The sequence below is a fragment of the Limanda limanda genome, chromosome 10 (assembly GCF_963576545.1).
Source record: "Limanda limanda chromosome 10, fLimLim1.1, whole genome shotgun sequence".
NCBI lineage: Eukaryota > Metazoa > Chordata > Actinopteri > Pleuronectiformes > Pleuronectidae > Limanda > Limanda limanda.
Window position 1 is genome coordinate 26,215,814 of NC_083645.1, and position 15,922 is coordinate 26,231,735.

Below are 15,922 nucleotides of genomic sequence, written 5' to 3' on the forward strand. Positions count from 1 at the left end.
GTCAGGTCTGAACTGGTTACACTGGTCACCTGTATTATCTTTATCTTTGAAATTTCAACTAAGATAGTGTTACTGTCACAGATATTAAATGTATTAGAACATCAGGTGAATGTTCTTCCAGCTCTTTTCTCACATTTTCTCCTCTTCACTCCCGACCTGGTGTAATTCATCCTCCTGCTGAACCAGCTGGCTTCTTCCTGCTGGACTTCCCTCACTTATTCAGTCGGGTTTCAAAATATGACTGAATTATTCTTTTCTGAGATTTTAATATCCATGGTGATGAGCCTGCCTCTGCCTCTGTTTTCTTTTTTTTATTTCAAATATCACAGAATCAAAATGTCTCTGGCCAAACTCATAACCGGGTCCTTTAGTCTTTAGCCTTTAGCCTTTAGCCTGGGTCAGACATTATCCTCTGTGGATATTATGGACATGAGTCACATTAATCTGGCTCGTCCCCACCCAAGTAAGTCGTGTCTTTAGAAAACTAGGAGCTCTCTAAGTTCTGCACACTTTTTAACTCCCAGAGTCTATTTTGATTTCTTCTGGTTCTGTCTGTTCCTTCACCTCAGAGATCTTTGCTCCCTCGATGCAGCTTCCACACCTGAAAGCAGCCTCGGCTAAATGTCCGTATTCACAGCAGTAAAAGAAAGTAACTGCAGCTGGTTGTTGATGTATTCGTTTCCATCGCCCTCGTCTCCAAAGAGCTGTTACTTCTTTATAACAGGATATTGAACGCTGTCAGATGGAGGCTCATACTTCTCTGACCTTATTTCAGCAAACGGCATAACCCCGGGTTTCTATTTCAGACTGTTGGTGAGTTAGTAAATATTTCCTCTCTTTGGGATTCTGCTGACTGAGAAGTTTTAAACTTACTTTCTTTGATTTAATCTACATTTTCTACGCATCGATTACCATTATATTGATAATCTGAGTCATTCTGCTGCTGTTACTTCACCTGACGTCCTTGAACTCGTGTTCAATGTGATTGTATTGACGAGAAAGAACTCAACAAGGCTGGTATGTGAAGTTTCAGGTTGTCAGAGGCTTCATTTGCTTTATATAATAAACTGGCTGCTGGTTTCTTCAACGAGCATCACATTTATCACGTGTTTGGACATTAATGTGTGTTTACAACTGTAAATCATGTCTGTGCAGATCCATCCAGGCTGTTCTGTACCTGCAGGTTCAGCCTGTGATCCGTCAGGGTTCCTCCCTCAATCAATACATCGAAATCCCAGAGCACATCTTCTGTGTGTGTGTGTGAGTTCTCTCGTCTCGCGGATGGAATTCATGCTGCTCCTCCCGGGTCGTCTATTAAACATGAACATCTGTATCTGCACGGCGAGCTGCATCCAGCTGCAGCCACGCTGGGTTGAGTGAGGAGGACGAGTGAAGTTCAGACGAGAGAAAAACGAGTTTCTGTTTGTATCGTCCATCGAAATAGAAAAAAGTAAACAATGGGAAAAGATTTTACTTCACCTTCTGGAATGAGAAGCTTCACTCTCGCTAATGTTTAGGATTGTTTCCTGTTGCATAATCAGTTTCCTCTAATTTCCTATGGAATATACCAGTCAGGGGAATTTGCCTGAACTGAGCATCGTGAGTTTTTCGACTTTCGCTGTGTATCAGGATAGATTTCAACTAAGACGTTATAGAATCACCAGAGTTAAATCAAATCAATCCAGAAATATAGATTTATAATACATTTATGTCTATTTAACTGCTTAAAGAATAATGAAAAGATGACAACCTTCAGATGATAAAAAAAAAAACCCTTACTGGGCTAGAAAACAAATCTGTTCATCGTAAACATCAAACACAAGTTACACAAGTTACACAAGTTACACAACAGCGTTTGCTTCGACTGTCGCTTTGTGAAATGAGGGATCATCACTGACATCTCAGGTGAGCTCACTTCTGGTTGTTCCTCATTGGTTCAGGTGATACGTTCGAGGAAGGTTTGTTTACAACCTGTCACATCGTCCTTGTGTTCCCCGAGTTGATCAGTATGAGATTACTCCTTCATGTTAATAACACTCGAGCTGTAATGAACCAGAGATGAGATTTAAAGCAGTTGCTTCTGTTATTGCTCTTATAATAAGAACCAAATGCAAATCTTTTATAATCTCGTTGGATTTAATCATGTGACAAGTTTAGGGAGGAAATGTCTCTTAAGTGAAACTACTCATATCTGGCAGGCGTCTTAAACCTGGTGGCAGCTGTCAATCACGATGTTCCATCTCACTTTTATAGCATCATTAATTAAAACCACAACACATGAATATAATAGATCCATGTCCCATCTGCTAACACGGAGGAGGCAGGGTTTATGAGCCATATCGCATCCCGCCACCGGGAGGCGATCCAGATAATCTCAGTTGTATAGGAGCCAGTTGTGTGGTTGTAAACAAGTCAATGGATGAATTGATAGCGTGAGGGTGTGTGTGTGTGTGTGTGTGTGTGTGTGTGTGGGGGGGGGTTGTTTCTATACTACGACACTATAGTATGAGAGCGACACATATACAGACACACACATGAATATCCGTGTTACCCAGTGACATCATGTATGTAGGTTTGTAAATGAACATATTGGTGTGTGTGTGTGTGTGTGTGTGTGTGTGTATGCGTGTGTGTGTGTGTGTGTGTGTGTGTGTGTGTGTGTGTGCGCTGCCCTACATTTAAATAGATCAATACTGTTGTAAATTAGACTTGAGGGCTTTCCTATTCCACTCCAGTGGTGAGACAGGGTCGTGACCTCTGGCTCGATGCGTCCATACTGTTACATGGGTTGTTGCATATATGTAAATCACAATGCACATGTAAATAAGTGTGTTAATATTACAGTGTAGTTGTGTGTGTGTGTGTTTGAGCTTCTGGAAGTGTTTCAGACGCCTCCGTGAGTCTCAAGCTTTTTAAATGATAATCTTCTAGATTACAAACTGGATCGTTTCGGGGTTAGAGATTAAGTAAGAGTGGCTTAAAACGCCAGCAGCTACTTTCAGAAACAAGAACAGAACAGAAACTGAATTTTTAATGAAAATATCCGAAAATATTTGAACAGGAATATATATAAGTCATAACTACAAATGAATAGTTAAGACGCAGGAGCTGAAGACTGAGTCCTGACGGATCAAAGTTTCAACAGAGTGAAACATCGATGAAACACTGAGAAAGTCACGGAGCGACAGAGGAAAAAGACGAGAGAAGGTGTGAGCGCTCGTGTCTCGTTGTGTTTGTTGTTGACAAGACGACTGGCGTGCTGATGATGGGTGACACGTTCAAGGTCAGAGGTCACGGTGAGTGACAGCTCAGGCCGGGCGTGTGCACAGCCTCCGGCCTGACACACATGACGGACAGGCGGAGAGACGGGTGAGTGGTGGGAGAGTGGCACTGACAAACTGGGAGGGGGGGGTTGGTCTGATGTGTACAGATCTGCTGGTGAGGAAGATGAAGATGAAGAAGAGGAAGAGGAGGATGATGAGTGCATCTTCTTCTCCCAGTGAGCCAGATGTTGACAGGTATCTTGCAGTGGTTCAAAGAAAAGCATCCAGCTGTAGAGTGTCTAGTATTAGTGGTAACCGTAGTAACAGGTCAGCTGTGGCCTAGCGGGTCGCCCACTGACCACAGCTCGGTGGTTCGATCCCTCTCCTCCAGTCCACAGGTCACAGTGATCTTTTATATGCTATATGAGTAAAGTCCATTCTATTTAGAGCAATAGTACAAGTTGTAATTGTAGTATCAATCGTACTGTAGTAGTAGTGATAGTGGTAATTAGTAGATTGTGGAACTGTGGAGGTCAGAGGTCAAACTTTCTGTCCTTTCAGCCAGATGACAATGCTGTAATCCCACTTTTGACACACACACACACACACACACACACAGACACACACAGACAGTGTAGCCAGAAGTCATTTAATAAATCCAGATATCATGTGACAGGTAGTCATTATATTCAGTTTCACACGTGTCAGCTGTCTCCCTCTGTCTCTGTTGAATAATCACACTTCATGTTATGTCACACAAACTTTAGAAAAGTTTGAATATTAAAACTGGAGAATAACCGCGGTGGATATAAGGAAAAGAAAAAATAACTTTGAATAACGTTAAATTCTATTCTATTGATAAATTATAAACGATTATTAAAAAATCATCTTCCCTTAAGGTTTTTAAAACTCGTATGATTTTAGTGTAATCGTTTGCACAGTGTGTGTGTGTGTGTGTGGGGGGGGGGTGTGTGTATCTGCTTTACTTGGAAGGCGGAGTTAATGTATAATCCACATCTCTCTCTCTCTCTCTCTCTCTCTCTCTCTCTCTCTCTCTCTCTCTCTCTCTCTCTCTCTCTCTCTCTCTCTCTCTCTCTCACTCACTCACACACACACACACACACACACACACACACACACACACACACACTCTGCTCTGACCTCTGTGACTCTGACTCTCCTGCTCGCCCTTCATGCCTTTGTCGTTGTGCGTCTCTCGCCCGTCCTGCTGCTGATATGCTTACTGCAGCACTCTGTTTCCTCAAAGGCAAACCATTAACAGCCACACAGCAGCGTGTGTGCCCGATAACCCAGCTGCACCCACACACACACACACACACACACACACACACACACACACACACACACGCACAAGAGCGACGTTGTCAAAAGATCAAGAGGTTCATGATAAGAAGCTCGATCGACCTGAGTCGACCCGGATCAAAGTCACACGACAACAGCAGATCCATGAGGCTCGATTTGTAGCCACAAGGCTGCGCTAGATCCTTTTTCCCATATTCACATATTTGACTTAGTATAAATTCAAAAATCATTGGTAATAATCAGCTGCTGTTGATCTATTCTGGTCTTTTCAAAGTGGAAAACGGCTGCAGGGATTTGCACTGATTGCACCACGAGAGCTTCTTGAGCTGGTCGAACTCGAGAGGAGTTCTGAGGATCACGAGGAGGTTTTTTACGTTTGGACGAGGTGGAAAGAAAAGTGCAACGGAAAACAGAATCAAACAGAATCAAACAGAATCAATAAATAAATGATATGTCAGTCTGCCAGTCAGGTTCTTCAACACCGAGCCAGGAAACCACCTCTGTGTCTGGAGCTGCTTCGTCCTGTTGAAACAGGAAAAGGCCGAAAGCAAACTGCTGCAGGTCCTGATTCCTGCTTTTTTGAATTTGGATTTACTGTGTAGCAACGAGAGTTTCCTTCATGTGACCAGCTGTGCTTGCGTGTGTGTGGCTGTGTGTGGGTGTGTGTGTGTGTAGGGTGGGGGGGATGGACATAGTGGGACTGTCTAGTGGCGACCAGCAGAGTTTATTGATGTCAGTGACCTTCAGGCCCTGAAATGACGGCGGTCTATTCAATAATAGATTGTCCTGCTCTTATGGGGAAAACTCTGTGTGTGGGTGTGGCTCTGTGTGTGTGTGGGTGTCTCTGTGTGTGTGTCTGTGTGTGTGTGTCTCTGTGCGTGTGTGTGTACCTGCTTTGTGTAGTTTGCAATATCTGCAGTGTGAATGAAGAGGAGTTGACGTGACTATGAAAGGATGAAGAGGAGATCTGTTGTGCTTCCTAACCAGTCAACTTCATTTGAAAAAATATTACATTCTGATGATTTGGTTTATATTTGAGTGAAAATACAAAATACTACGTCACTTCTAAATGTATTAAATCGAATGTGAACAGACAGAAAACCCTCTTCTGCTGTGTGAGACTAATTCTCTGGTCTGGACTCTGAATTGGCAGCGACCGATGTCTCACTACAATCCGACATGAGCTGCTGATGAATCGGCAGCAGCTTGGTCGGCTGGCACGTCGCCCGAGAGGAGGATCCCTAATCAGTCAGCTACGTTCGGCTAATCCAGGAGGTTAATATCTGTGTTTACAGTCCCGACTCAGAGACAAATGTCTGAAATCACTTAGTCTGGACACTTTCTTTATTGTTTAAGGCCAAATAGTCACAAACCCAAAGATTGTGAGAATAAAACAGGTTTAAAAATACAATTCGGTTTCCTGGTTGTTTTAGTATGAAGGGAACCAACAGCTTTGAACATGAGTTTCTGTTGTTGAGCATCTGGACTCAGTTTGAGGGAAAAGACTCATCGGGTGGAGCTTGAATTGATATAGAAACCAGTTCAAGTGATTCATCTGTGGAGGTTGTGTTTTTAAATCACCTCAAACAAGAAGGAAACTCTGAGTTAGGCCCAGAAAATTAAAAAGGATCTATTCCAGCTTGGAAAAATGTGATTATTATAGGTTCAATTTGTATTTATTGTCATCTCTAAATGGTTTTATTTGACATGAGCAGAACAGGCTCCTCCCCTTTGCTCATCTCAACACATATTGAACTGGAGGTCGTCACTTTTCTGCTTCACATTTGCTGAAAATCAACTTTTTTGTGGCTTTGCGTTTCGTGCTGTTTGTCTGTGTTTGTCGCTGTCAGACTGAATTTGGCGTAGGAGGAGCAGAAAGGTAAAAGCAGGTGGCAGGGAGCTGAGATGAGGAGAAAAGAGGAGGAGGAGGACGAGGAGGTGAAGAGGAAAAGCAGAACCGCTGTATATGCATTAGTCATGTGAGATTTCCAGTGAAGCTTTGCTCTTGTGTGCGAGTCACAGGAGAGAAGAGGGAGAGTCGAGCGCTGCCAGCTCATAAACAGGAGTTTAGAGGTGGAGGGTCTGTGCAGAAGAGGCTCCAGTGAAAGAGAGAGACACATGAAGAGACAGATGAAATATTTAGAGTAATAAAGTTCAGCTCTCGTGGAGAAAAAACCTTCAGAGAAGAGAACTCGTCAAGAGACTGGAACGCTGCAGTCAAAAAAAGATTTCACATGTTTTTAAAACCATTTTTCAACATAATCTGTTTCAAATATTCCTAAAAAGGCCAAAATATTTCCTTTAAAATGTTTTTAAAACTCCGCAAATCTATGAAATTATGTTGTAGTTCTATATTTTCTCAATATTTATTCTATAAAGTGTCAAAATAAAAGTAGATTATCATCTCAACTGGGATCAAACGTCCAAAGAGCTCAAAACTATTTTATTCACATTGGTATAAAACCAAAAAGCAGTATTTTTATTTATTATTATTTATTATATTTGGTATTTTGTATATTTAAATGATTATTAATTTATAAAATTCTTACCCGCGGGTCTTCATTTGCTCGAGTTCTTCTTTACTTTGCTCTGAAGTGAGAAATCTAAAAAGACTCGTGTGGTTTTCAGGGTTCAAGTGATGATCTGTGTTTTATCGTGCAGAAGAATCAGAGTGACAGAGTGTGTGTCTGTGTGTGTGTGTGTGTGTGTTTGTGTGTGTGTGTGTGTGTGTGTGTGTGTGTGTGTGTGTGTGGAGGGGGGGGCAGTTGGAGAAACACGTGACTAATTGAAAATCAACAAACACTGGCGAGGAATGGTGGAGACGTGTGTGTGTGTGTGTGTGTGTGTGTGTGTGTGTGTGTGTGTGTGTGTGTGTGTGTGTGTGTGTGTGTGTGTGTTGTACTACTGCAGTGATGAGTAATAAGTTGACTCCATCTCTCTATCGTCTCTCGTCTGCAGGATTTCATAAACACACATTTTATTTCGGGCTGAGAATTCAAACATCTTCCAACAATATTAAATAGTTTATTTATCTCTCTGAGACAAACTGAAAAAAATATTTAAACCTCAGCCGAGAAGTTTATGTTTTCAACTCTGTGTATTTGTTTGTCTGTTTGCAAAACTAAGCAAATATTACTGGATGGAAAAAAACTATTTCGTAAACATTTCTGCAGATTTCACAAAGGATGCATCATGGAACCTTATTATATCACTTTTTCCAATTTGACATTTACTCTAAAGATCCACTCATTAATATCACTTTAATATGATCATCTGAGCATTTGTCTTATTGGAAATTTAAACAAATAATATCTGTAAGGTGTGGCTGATCCTGATTGGAGGATTGACAGGTGTTTTTTCAGCCAATCAGAGCCAAGGTCAGATGTCAAGCCGGCCGAGTGTGATGTGGGAAGCAGGATGGATTTTTAGTTTGTCCACTAGGTGTGTGAGTGTGTGTGTGTTTGTGTTGCAAGGCGATAGCAGTCAGAACTACGCACGCTGAGTGTTTCAGATCCCTCCGACCTCTGACCTCTCAGACAACCCAGCTGCCGAACCGCACCCCCGCCCGTCTAAGAGGACGATTTAAAGCTTCTTTAAGAGCTCGACCCAGAAGAGGCTTCACAGACCTTCAGAAGCCTCCTGCTCCCGTGTCCGGCCCGTTGGAGAGTCGGCGACAACTGGTCAGCTCGGAGTGTGAACAGGAATGTCCCCAAAGAGAAGGTCAGCGATGCAGGAAGGGGCCGGCCCCCCCCCAGAGTCATAAAAACAGGCAGTAAAACGTTAGCACTGCTTCTATAGGCTGCATGGAAGTATGTCAGCGAGATGTGTTGTGAATTATTATTTCTGGAGAATCATTGGGTGAATGGGATTGTGTGCGAGGCCGGAGATTTATGATCCCTGACATCAATATACAGAACCCTGTATCGTAAGCATGTAAACTTGTAGTAAATCTAGAGACACAGTGCGAACCAGGACCTGGGTCTCTGCCCGGAGACTATGGATAAAGTATGGATGACGTGTATCTATAGATACTGGATCACATGCAGATAAATGTGGAGTGGATCAGTTTGATCAAGGTCCTGTCAGCGCTTAGTCTCGACCAATCACAAGTCAGCCTGGTTTTTACATCATCAAATAACTGCTTCGAACCAAACTCATCAGAAAACACTTTGAATCATCTTCAGGAACAAAGTATTCATCATGTACTTTTTGGGGTTTGGTCCATGTCCCATCTACGTACATGTAGGGGGACAGGGTCAATGACCTTTGCTGTAAATAGCCTCCAGGGGGGTTGGGGGGGATGACTTGGCTCTTGGACAGCTGTGATCTCGTCCATCTTTGTCTCCAGAAGTTAGGTTGACTGACAGCTGCTGCATCATTTCTGTTATTTCCCCGGACGCACATTCAGTTGACAGAGGAAGACGCTGGTCGGGTCGAGTGGAGGCAACTCGCTGTGGATATATCGAATAATCCAGGAATCTAAGACGAGTAAAACTAGAATACCGTGAACATTATGAACGTCCTAATCTTTAAAAAGAAGCATTCAAATAGCTTGTGTGTTGTAGTTCTGCAGTTCACACACATGCACAACAGCAGCTGTGAGTGTCGTGATGCATTCAGGAGCTGAAACAAGTGAAGAGACAATTAATGACACGTTGCACCTGAGGAATTGAATCAGACAAATGTCTCAATGTGAGAGAACAAAGATTTATTATATAAAACTGGATTTGTCAGTTTCTCATATTTAACACAAACTCACAGCAGATTTTCTGGTGTAATATATTTTATTCAGTAATCGTGAGCATCGTCCTGTCCCCTCTGAGTTTCTGTTTCCTCCTCTCTCTCCACGAACACTCGTTCTCTCTCTTCTCTCATCACACACACTAACTGGCCTCATGGTCGTTTAACCTCCGAGTGAAACCGAAGGCTCTAAAAACCAAGACCTCCATTAACAAGCAGGACCGGAGGCTCACTCCTAAAATAAGATGTGTCAGTTTCATGACTCTGTGTCTGAAGGGGAACAAGGATTCAAATTAAACCTTATTCTCTGATGAGATATTCAACATTTTAAAACCACAAATCAGGATCGAACAAAGGGAACCAAAATGATCCTGAAAGTAAAATCATATAAACGGTGATGGGCTGTCATGTAAATATTGAAATCATAGTTGTACCTTTGATTTAAAGCCAAATATCTGCTAAACGACACTTTCATAAGACTCAGCTTATGAATTAGATGGTTACTTTATGACAGATATAAACATGCTAATATCAAATGTCACGTGATCCTGTTCACATCACCTGACGCCGCCTCAGCTCTTATCTCCACAAACATCTTTGTTTCCTTGTAGTTTCTTGTCATTTCTGCCTCTGAGCTGTTTGTGGTTCGATAGATTATGATTCTGTGATTATTATGAATTAATTTGAGATAATACTAACGGAAGCATCCCTTGGGCTTATCTACTCTGACGTAACTCATCAGTCGGCCTTTGGTTTGTCACAGATTCACAAAGTTCTGCATGAAACAGTTCAAGTTGCAGCACGTTGATGATTAAAAAGCTCTTTGTGTTGATAGTGTTGTTATTGTGATCGTGATTAATAGTATTGTAATAGTTTGGCATATTAATAGCATGTCAGCGCCCCCCCCCCCGACACTCTTTGCAACAGTCGACGCCACAAACCAGCCGTGGGTTCCCCCCCCCGACACCGCTCATCACCATCAGGCTTTCAGCACATCAACACTCAGCTTCCTGGGTGGAGACCTAACGACTGGTTCCCAGTGATCAGCTGCTGGTTAGTGTTAGATTAATGATTCTACAGAGCGGTTCTATTCTGGTCTTCCACCTTGTTCCGGTCAGGAGAACACACCTGCTTCTCTTTCTTTATCTTTCTCCATCTTCTTCAGTTTCCCTTTTTAATTTATTGCATCTTTTCCTCCGAGCGCCTCTATCTCCACCCGGCTGACTCCTCCCTCCTCCCGATCGTTGCTTTATCATTCTCAGCCAGGGAGGAACGTGAGTGTTTGTTTGAGGTTTTACTCAGGTTGTGAGGACCCACATCTATTTACACTGTCACATTATGGGGGGGGGGGGGGGGGGTTCCTAATGGGGTTCACGCATATATTCAAGGTTAAGAGGAATTTGGGGTGAAGGTGAGAGCGAGTCTCCAGGAAAGTGAATCAAAGTCAATGTAATGTCCTCTGAAGTCATTGAGAAACTAGTGTGTGTGTGTGTGTGTGTGTGTGTGTGTGTGTGTGTGTGTGTGTGTGTGTGTGGTATTTCTATCACACCACAGGGAGCAGCCGCTAGTGTCTGCTCTCTTCTGTTTGTTGAATGTATCACATGAGCACAGTGAAACACACACAAACTCATATACACACACACAAACACACCCACACACACACTTACAACACACACGAGTAGTGACCTTCACACACATGTGCACACACAAACACACACACAGCACATGGTCACAGTCTACACACAAAATGTCGAGTGTGTTATATGCGACAAACACACATAAATGCTTACCATGCACGATATGACTTAACACTAAGATACCATTTTGTAGTATCGACAAAAACGTTCCTCAACAAATTGTGTAGATGACACACAACTGGATATTGTTGGACACTGGGTGACTTCAGTGGGTCAGTGGAGCAGATGAGTGGAGACGTTTCACACCTTCACCGACACACAAGGTTTTTACACTCAGAGAGAGAAACCTCTTCACGGAGAAACTTCTCTGAATATCGATCTGAGCTCAAAGTTAAAAGTCAGGTTTCTCTAATTCACAAAGTTGTCACTTCTGATTTCACTCTAACGTCAGAGGATTAGAACAGAGGGAAACGTAATGAGTAGAAAATGAGGTTGAACAAAGTAGAGTAAATGTAATAAGTCCCTCAAGAGGCCGTCGGGCCTGCTGGTGGCATTTGTTTTTGGTTTAAACAGTGTGTGTGTGTGTGTCTCTGTGCGTATGAATGTGTGTGTGTGTCTGTGTGTGTCTTTGCACGTGCATGCATGTGATTTGATGATGCATGCACATTTGTTTGCAGGTTACACAGTATCTATGCATGACAGTGCAGAGCTGAAGGATGTTAAAGTGCTTACACACATGACTGTCTCCAGGCTCCAAAATGACTACAGTTACGATGTGTGTGTGTGTGTGTGTGTTTGTGTGTGTGTTCAGGTGCGTGTGTGCATGTGTGTGTGCGTGCTGTTACCTGCGAGTTGTCTCCAGGCTGTTCTCTGAAGCGACTCGCTCAGCGCTCGCCACATTCCGTGTGAGACAGAAACATGGAAAGACGACAAGGAACAAAATAAAAAAGTCAAACTCAAGGAAAAGAAAACTCGACCTGAAAGAAAAAGAGAATGAACAAAACACAGGGAGTGGATGGAAAGTGGGCGGAGCTCCGAGGCCGAATTTCCTATGTGGAACTGGAGCATGTGGAGTGACCTGAACGTACTTTGTGGGGAAACCTCACTGAATTTTTTAGATGTAATTTTTGAATGATTTAAAAGCCACAAAATAAAAAATCCATTAGCTCCGGTTGAATCGCTGAGGCAGCACAAAAACCAGGATGTCCACAACTCGGAAAAACTAAAACCATCTAAATGGCTGAAGACCACGAGAGAAATAAGAGAATTTGATTTTTGGGGGATGTTTTTGAGTTCGACTGCTTATTTACTCTGAATCCCCCCCCCCCGCCCTCTCACCGCTCGCCCCTCGCCCGAGGGCTCGAACCGCCGGTGCAGCCTATCGGCCCCTTATCCATACATCCACCCCCGGCCCCTCCCCTACACCTGCCAGGGGTTAAAGGAGGCATGAGGACTTTTTGTTTTTCTCCACTTCGGCAGCGGTGTGTGTGTGTACAAGTGTGTGTGTGTGTGTGTACGAGTGTGTGTGTGTGTGCACTGTCAACAAGCAGAGCCAGACTTACCCTTTATACTGCGTTATGAAAACACGAGCGGTGGGGGCTGCAGTGTGTGTGTGTGTGTGTGTGTGTGTTATTTTGTGACCGTTACATGCATGTGTGAGTTTGACTTTGTGTGTCTTCATAGGAGCCGCCGCAGGTCTGAGTGTGCGTCTGCGTGTGTGTTATGGAGGTTGGTTGCCCACGGGGAAGACCCGGGGCGTTCTTGTTTTGAATTCCTCGCAGCCAACTGTCATAATAAAGCTGTATGGGAGCAATACACTGAGTCTGAATAGGGGGGGGGGAGAGGAGAGGAAAACTACCGGCCTGACGTTTCTACTGATGTTATAAAATGATTAATTTGACACACGTATCACAAGAATATCTCTGTAACGACATCATTTGTGAAGTGCGGATCAAATCTGGAAAAATAATCCCGGACACTTCAGTCGGATTTCTAGTATTTCTTATTATTTTCTTCGAGTGGAGGCTCAACGTGAAGCTAGTGTTGGATTTATCTGTTTGTTTATGAGATATCAGACTGAGATGCCGGCTGCCACCGCGACGCAAATGAGACAAATGGAATTTCCTTTTTGTGGCGGCATAAAAAAATCACATTTAATAACTTCAGCAGCAACGTCTCTCTCCCTGAAGCAGAAGAGTGAATCCAGAGCCGGCTGTCACTACAGCTTCCACAGGGAAGCTTGGTTTTAAAGAGAGTAAATTAAAACTGTTGGTAGTTAGACGTCCTGATTGTCCTGAGAAATGAGGATTTAATGTTGTGCTTATCTCAACTTTCTCTTTTAGTTTGTCAGGAGTGACCAAACTCATCAGTTTCAGCAAAGGCTGTAATGTCTTTTCATTGACAGGCTTTCAACTGCAACTACACAAATGAAACATGCAGGTTCTCAAAGTCTGTGACAAACGGTTACACAAAGCTAAAGTTACATATATATAAATAATTATGATTCTATTAATTTAATTCTGAGTTACTATTGAAGGATTAAACACTTTAATTAGTGTTACTTGAAAAGGTTTAGATGCTCTAATGATCAGAAAACTCATCAATGCTGCATCTCCTCTTTTCAGTCTCTGTCTCAAACACTTGGTTTTGGCTCCTGTCTCTTTAAGGCCCGCCTCCTTATAAGGCCCAGTCTGCTCTGATTGGCCAGTTGAACCACCCTGTTATGATTGGTCAGCCACTTCCGCTCTGTAGGAAACGTCGGGCTTTACCTGGCTTTGTTGGGGGGGTGTCAGACCTGCTACTGGGTGACTTTACTAGAAACTTTGGGCTTTTTACTTTGCAGGACTTTTTAATTCACAAAAAAACTAATTTGAGTAAAAGAAACACAGAAAATCCTTCATGTTTCTCCTTTAAAATATAATTTCCCGGCTCTGAGAGCATCACAGACATAACTGAAGTATTAACGAGGACAGATTTGTTTAATTTTGGTGAACTGACCCTTTCACATCTGCCAAAGCCGCAGAGATCTGTCTGGATATGGGTTTCACTGTGCCGAATAAAAACAACTAATCTGACGCACCAGACGGTTTGTTTCCCGTGACCATCTGGAAGGGGGGGGAAGCTTTGTGGAACACTGGGAATGAGCAGGCGCTTTTAAAAAAAACGACTTGGCAGGTGATTGGACGAAACCATCTGTTCTTCACCGTCTGCCGAAGCCAATTGGGAGAAGAAGGAAAACATATTTCACGTTGAGATAAGTCTTCGGTGCTTGTGTTTCCTCTCCAGCTCGGATGGAACAGTAACATCTTCAGAATCTGCTCCGGAGAAACCTCCAACACTGGCCCATTTGCCCGGGACCACCCTGGTTCCATCAGCCCGGAGCCGGAGAGTCGCTCGCTCGCTGCAGAGGAATCCTTCTGCATCGCAAGGTTAAAAAACAAGCGTCCAAAGATAGAAATCCAATGTAAAGTCAAACCTTGTGTATCTCACACTTATCCAGTCGTCCTGTTTTAATCTCTGACAAACTGTAGCCGGCTCTGAAAGATACATAATGAATGCTTCTGCACATCCAGATCTGTTTTCATACTTTTCTCTCCTCTGCATAATGAGAGAAGGAGTCGACTTGATGGTTTGAGGTCGTCCTCGTGCCCTTTAGAATCACCTGGAGATAAGAGTCAGTGTTTTATTAGACCCTACCGACCGCTCCATGCAGCAGATATTAACAGGAATATCCTCATAATTATTCCTCCGCCCCATCAGTAATCGTCCTTCTGGCGGTGGGTTTGCATATGAACTCATCAGAGGAGGGCTGGGGGGGCGGCGGCGGCCCCCGACTGACCCTCGTTAGCCGCGGCGTGGTGAGAACACGGATCCCTGCATCAGTTCAGATTAAACTACAGGCGATGAACCCAAACTGGAAACGATGAAAAGGTCGATTTGAAGTAAACGGAGGTGATTCCAGGGTTTGGAGGAAGGTCAGAGGAGTGAGGTCAGAGGAGTGAGGTCAGAGGAGTGAGGTCAGAGGAGTGAGGTCAGAGGAGTGAGGTCAGAGGAGTGAGGTCACAGGAGTGAGGTCACAGTGTGGAAGGAAACAGGAAACAGAGATTATCTGTGACACACAACATCGTGCTCGTGCATCGAGAAAATAACTTATGATCTCACACGTCATCTGTATTCGTCAAAAACTGCTGAAGGAAAAAACATCTGATCTGAAATCGAGTGACTTTGGATTCAACTCACATCAAGTTAGATGAGAGACTTATTTAAAAAGAATTGAAGCAACTTTTAGTCCTCGTGAAGTTCAAGCTCCGAAATGTCAGAGTCGTACATTTCCCACAATGCAGCTTGATTTTTCTTTTTTCTAAGTGGAGATGATGAAATCAGGTCTTCATGGTTGTTAAGTGACTCGGTTGTGTTGACACACCTTCAGAGCTGCAGACATTAAATAACTGGTTTCACCCCAAATATTATACATACATTGATACATGTATTACTGGAACACTTACTTCACATCATATGTGATATGTGTTAATATAAACCATATTGATATTATATATCATTTTATACAATAATATTGTCTTTTTCACACTCTGTCTACATATTCTTACACTCATACTATATATATTATCTATTGTATAGTCAAACACTTATATTTATACCTCAACTATATATCATATCATATTATATCATACTCTCTGTATATATAAGTCTATATACACATATTTATACATGTGTACATGTTATTATTATTATTATATTTACTATTATTATTATATATACTGTTGCTGCCATTATTACTATATACTGCTATTATATTGGTATAATTACTATCATATATAAATATATATTATGTTATATCATATACTATACTATATATAATGTACTATTTTTATATACTGTCTAATAATAACATTACCATCATATCATCAGTACTATTACCATCATCTTGCCACTGCACCT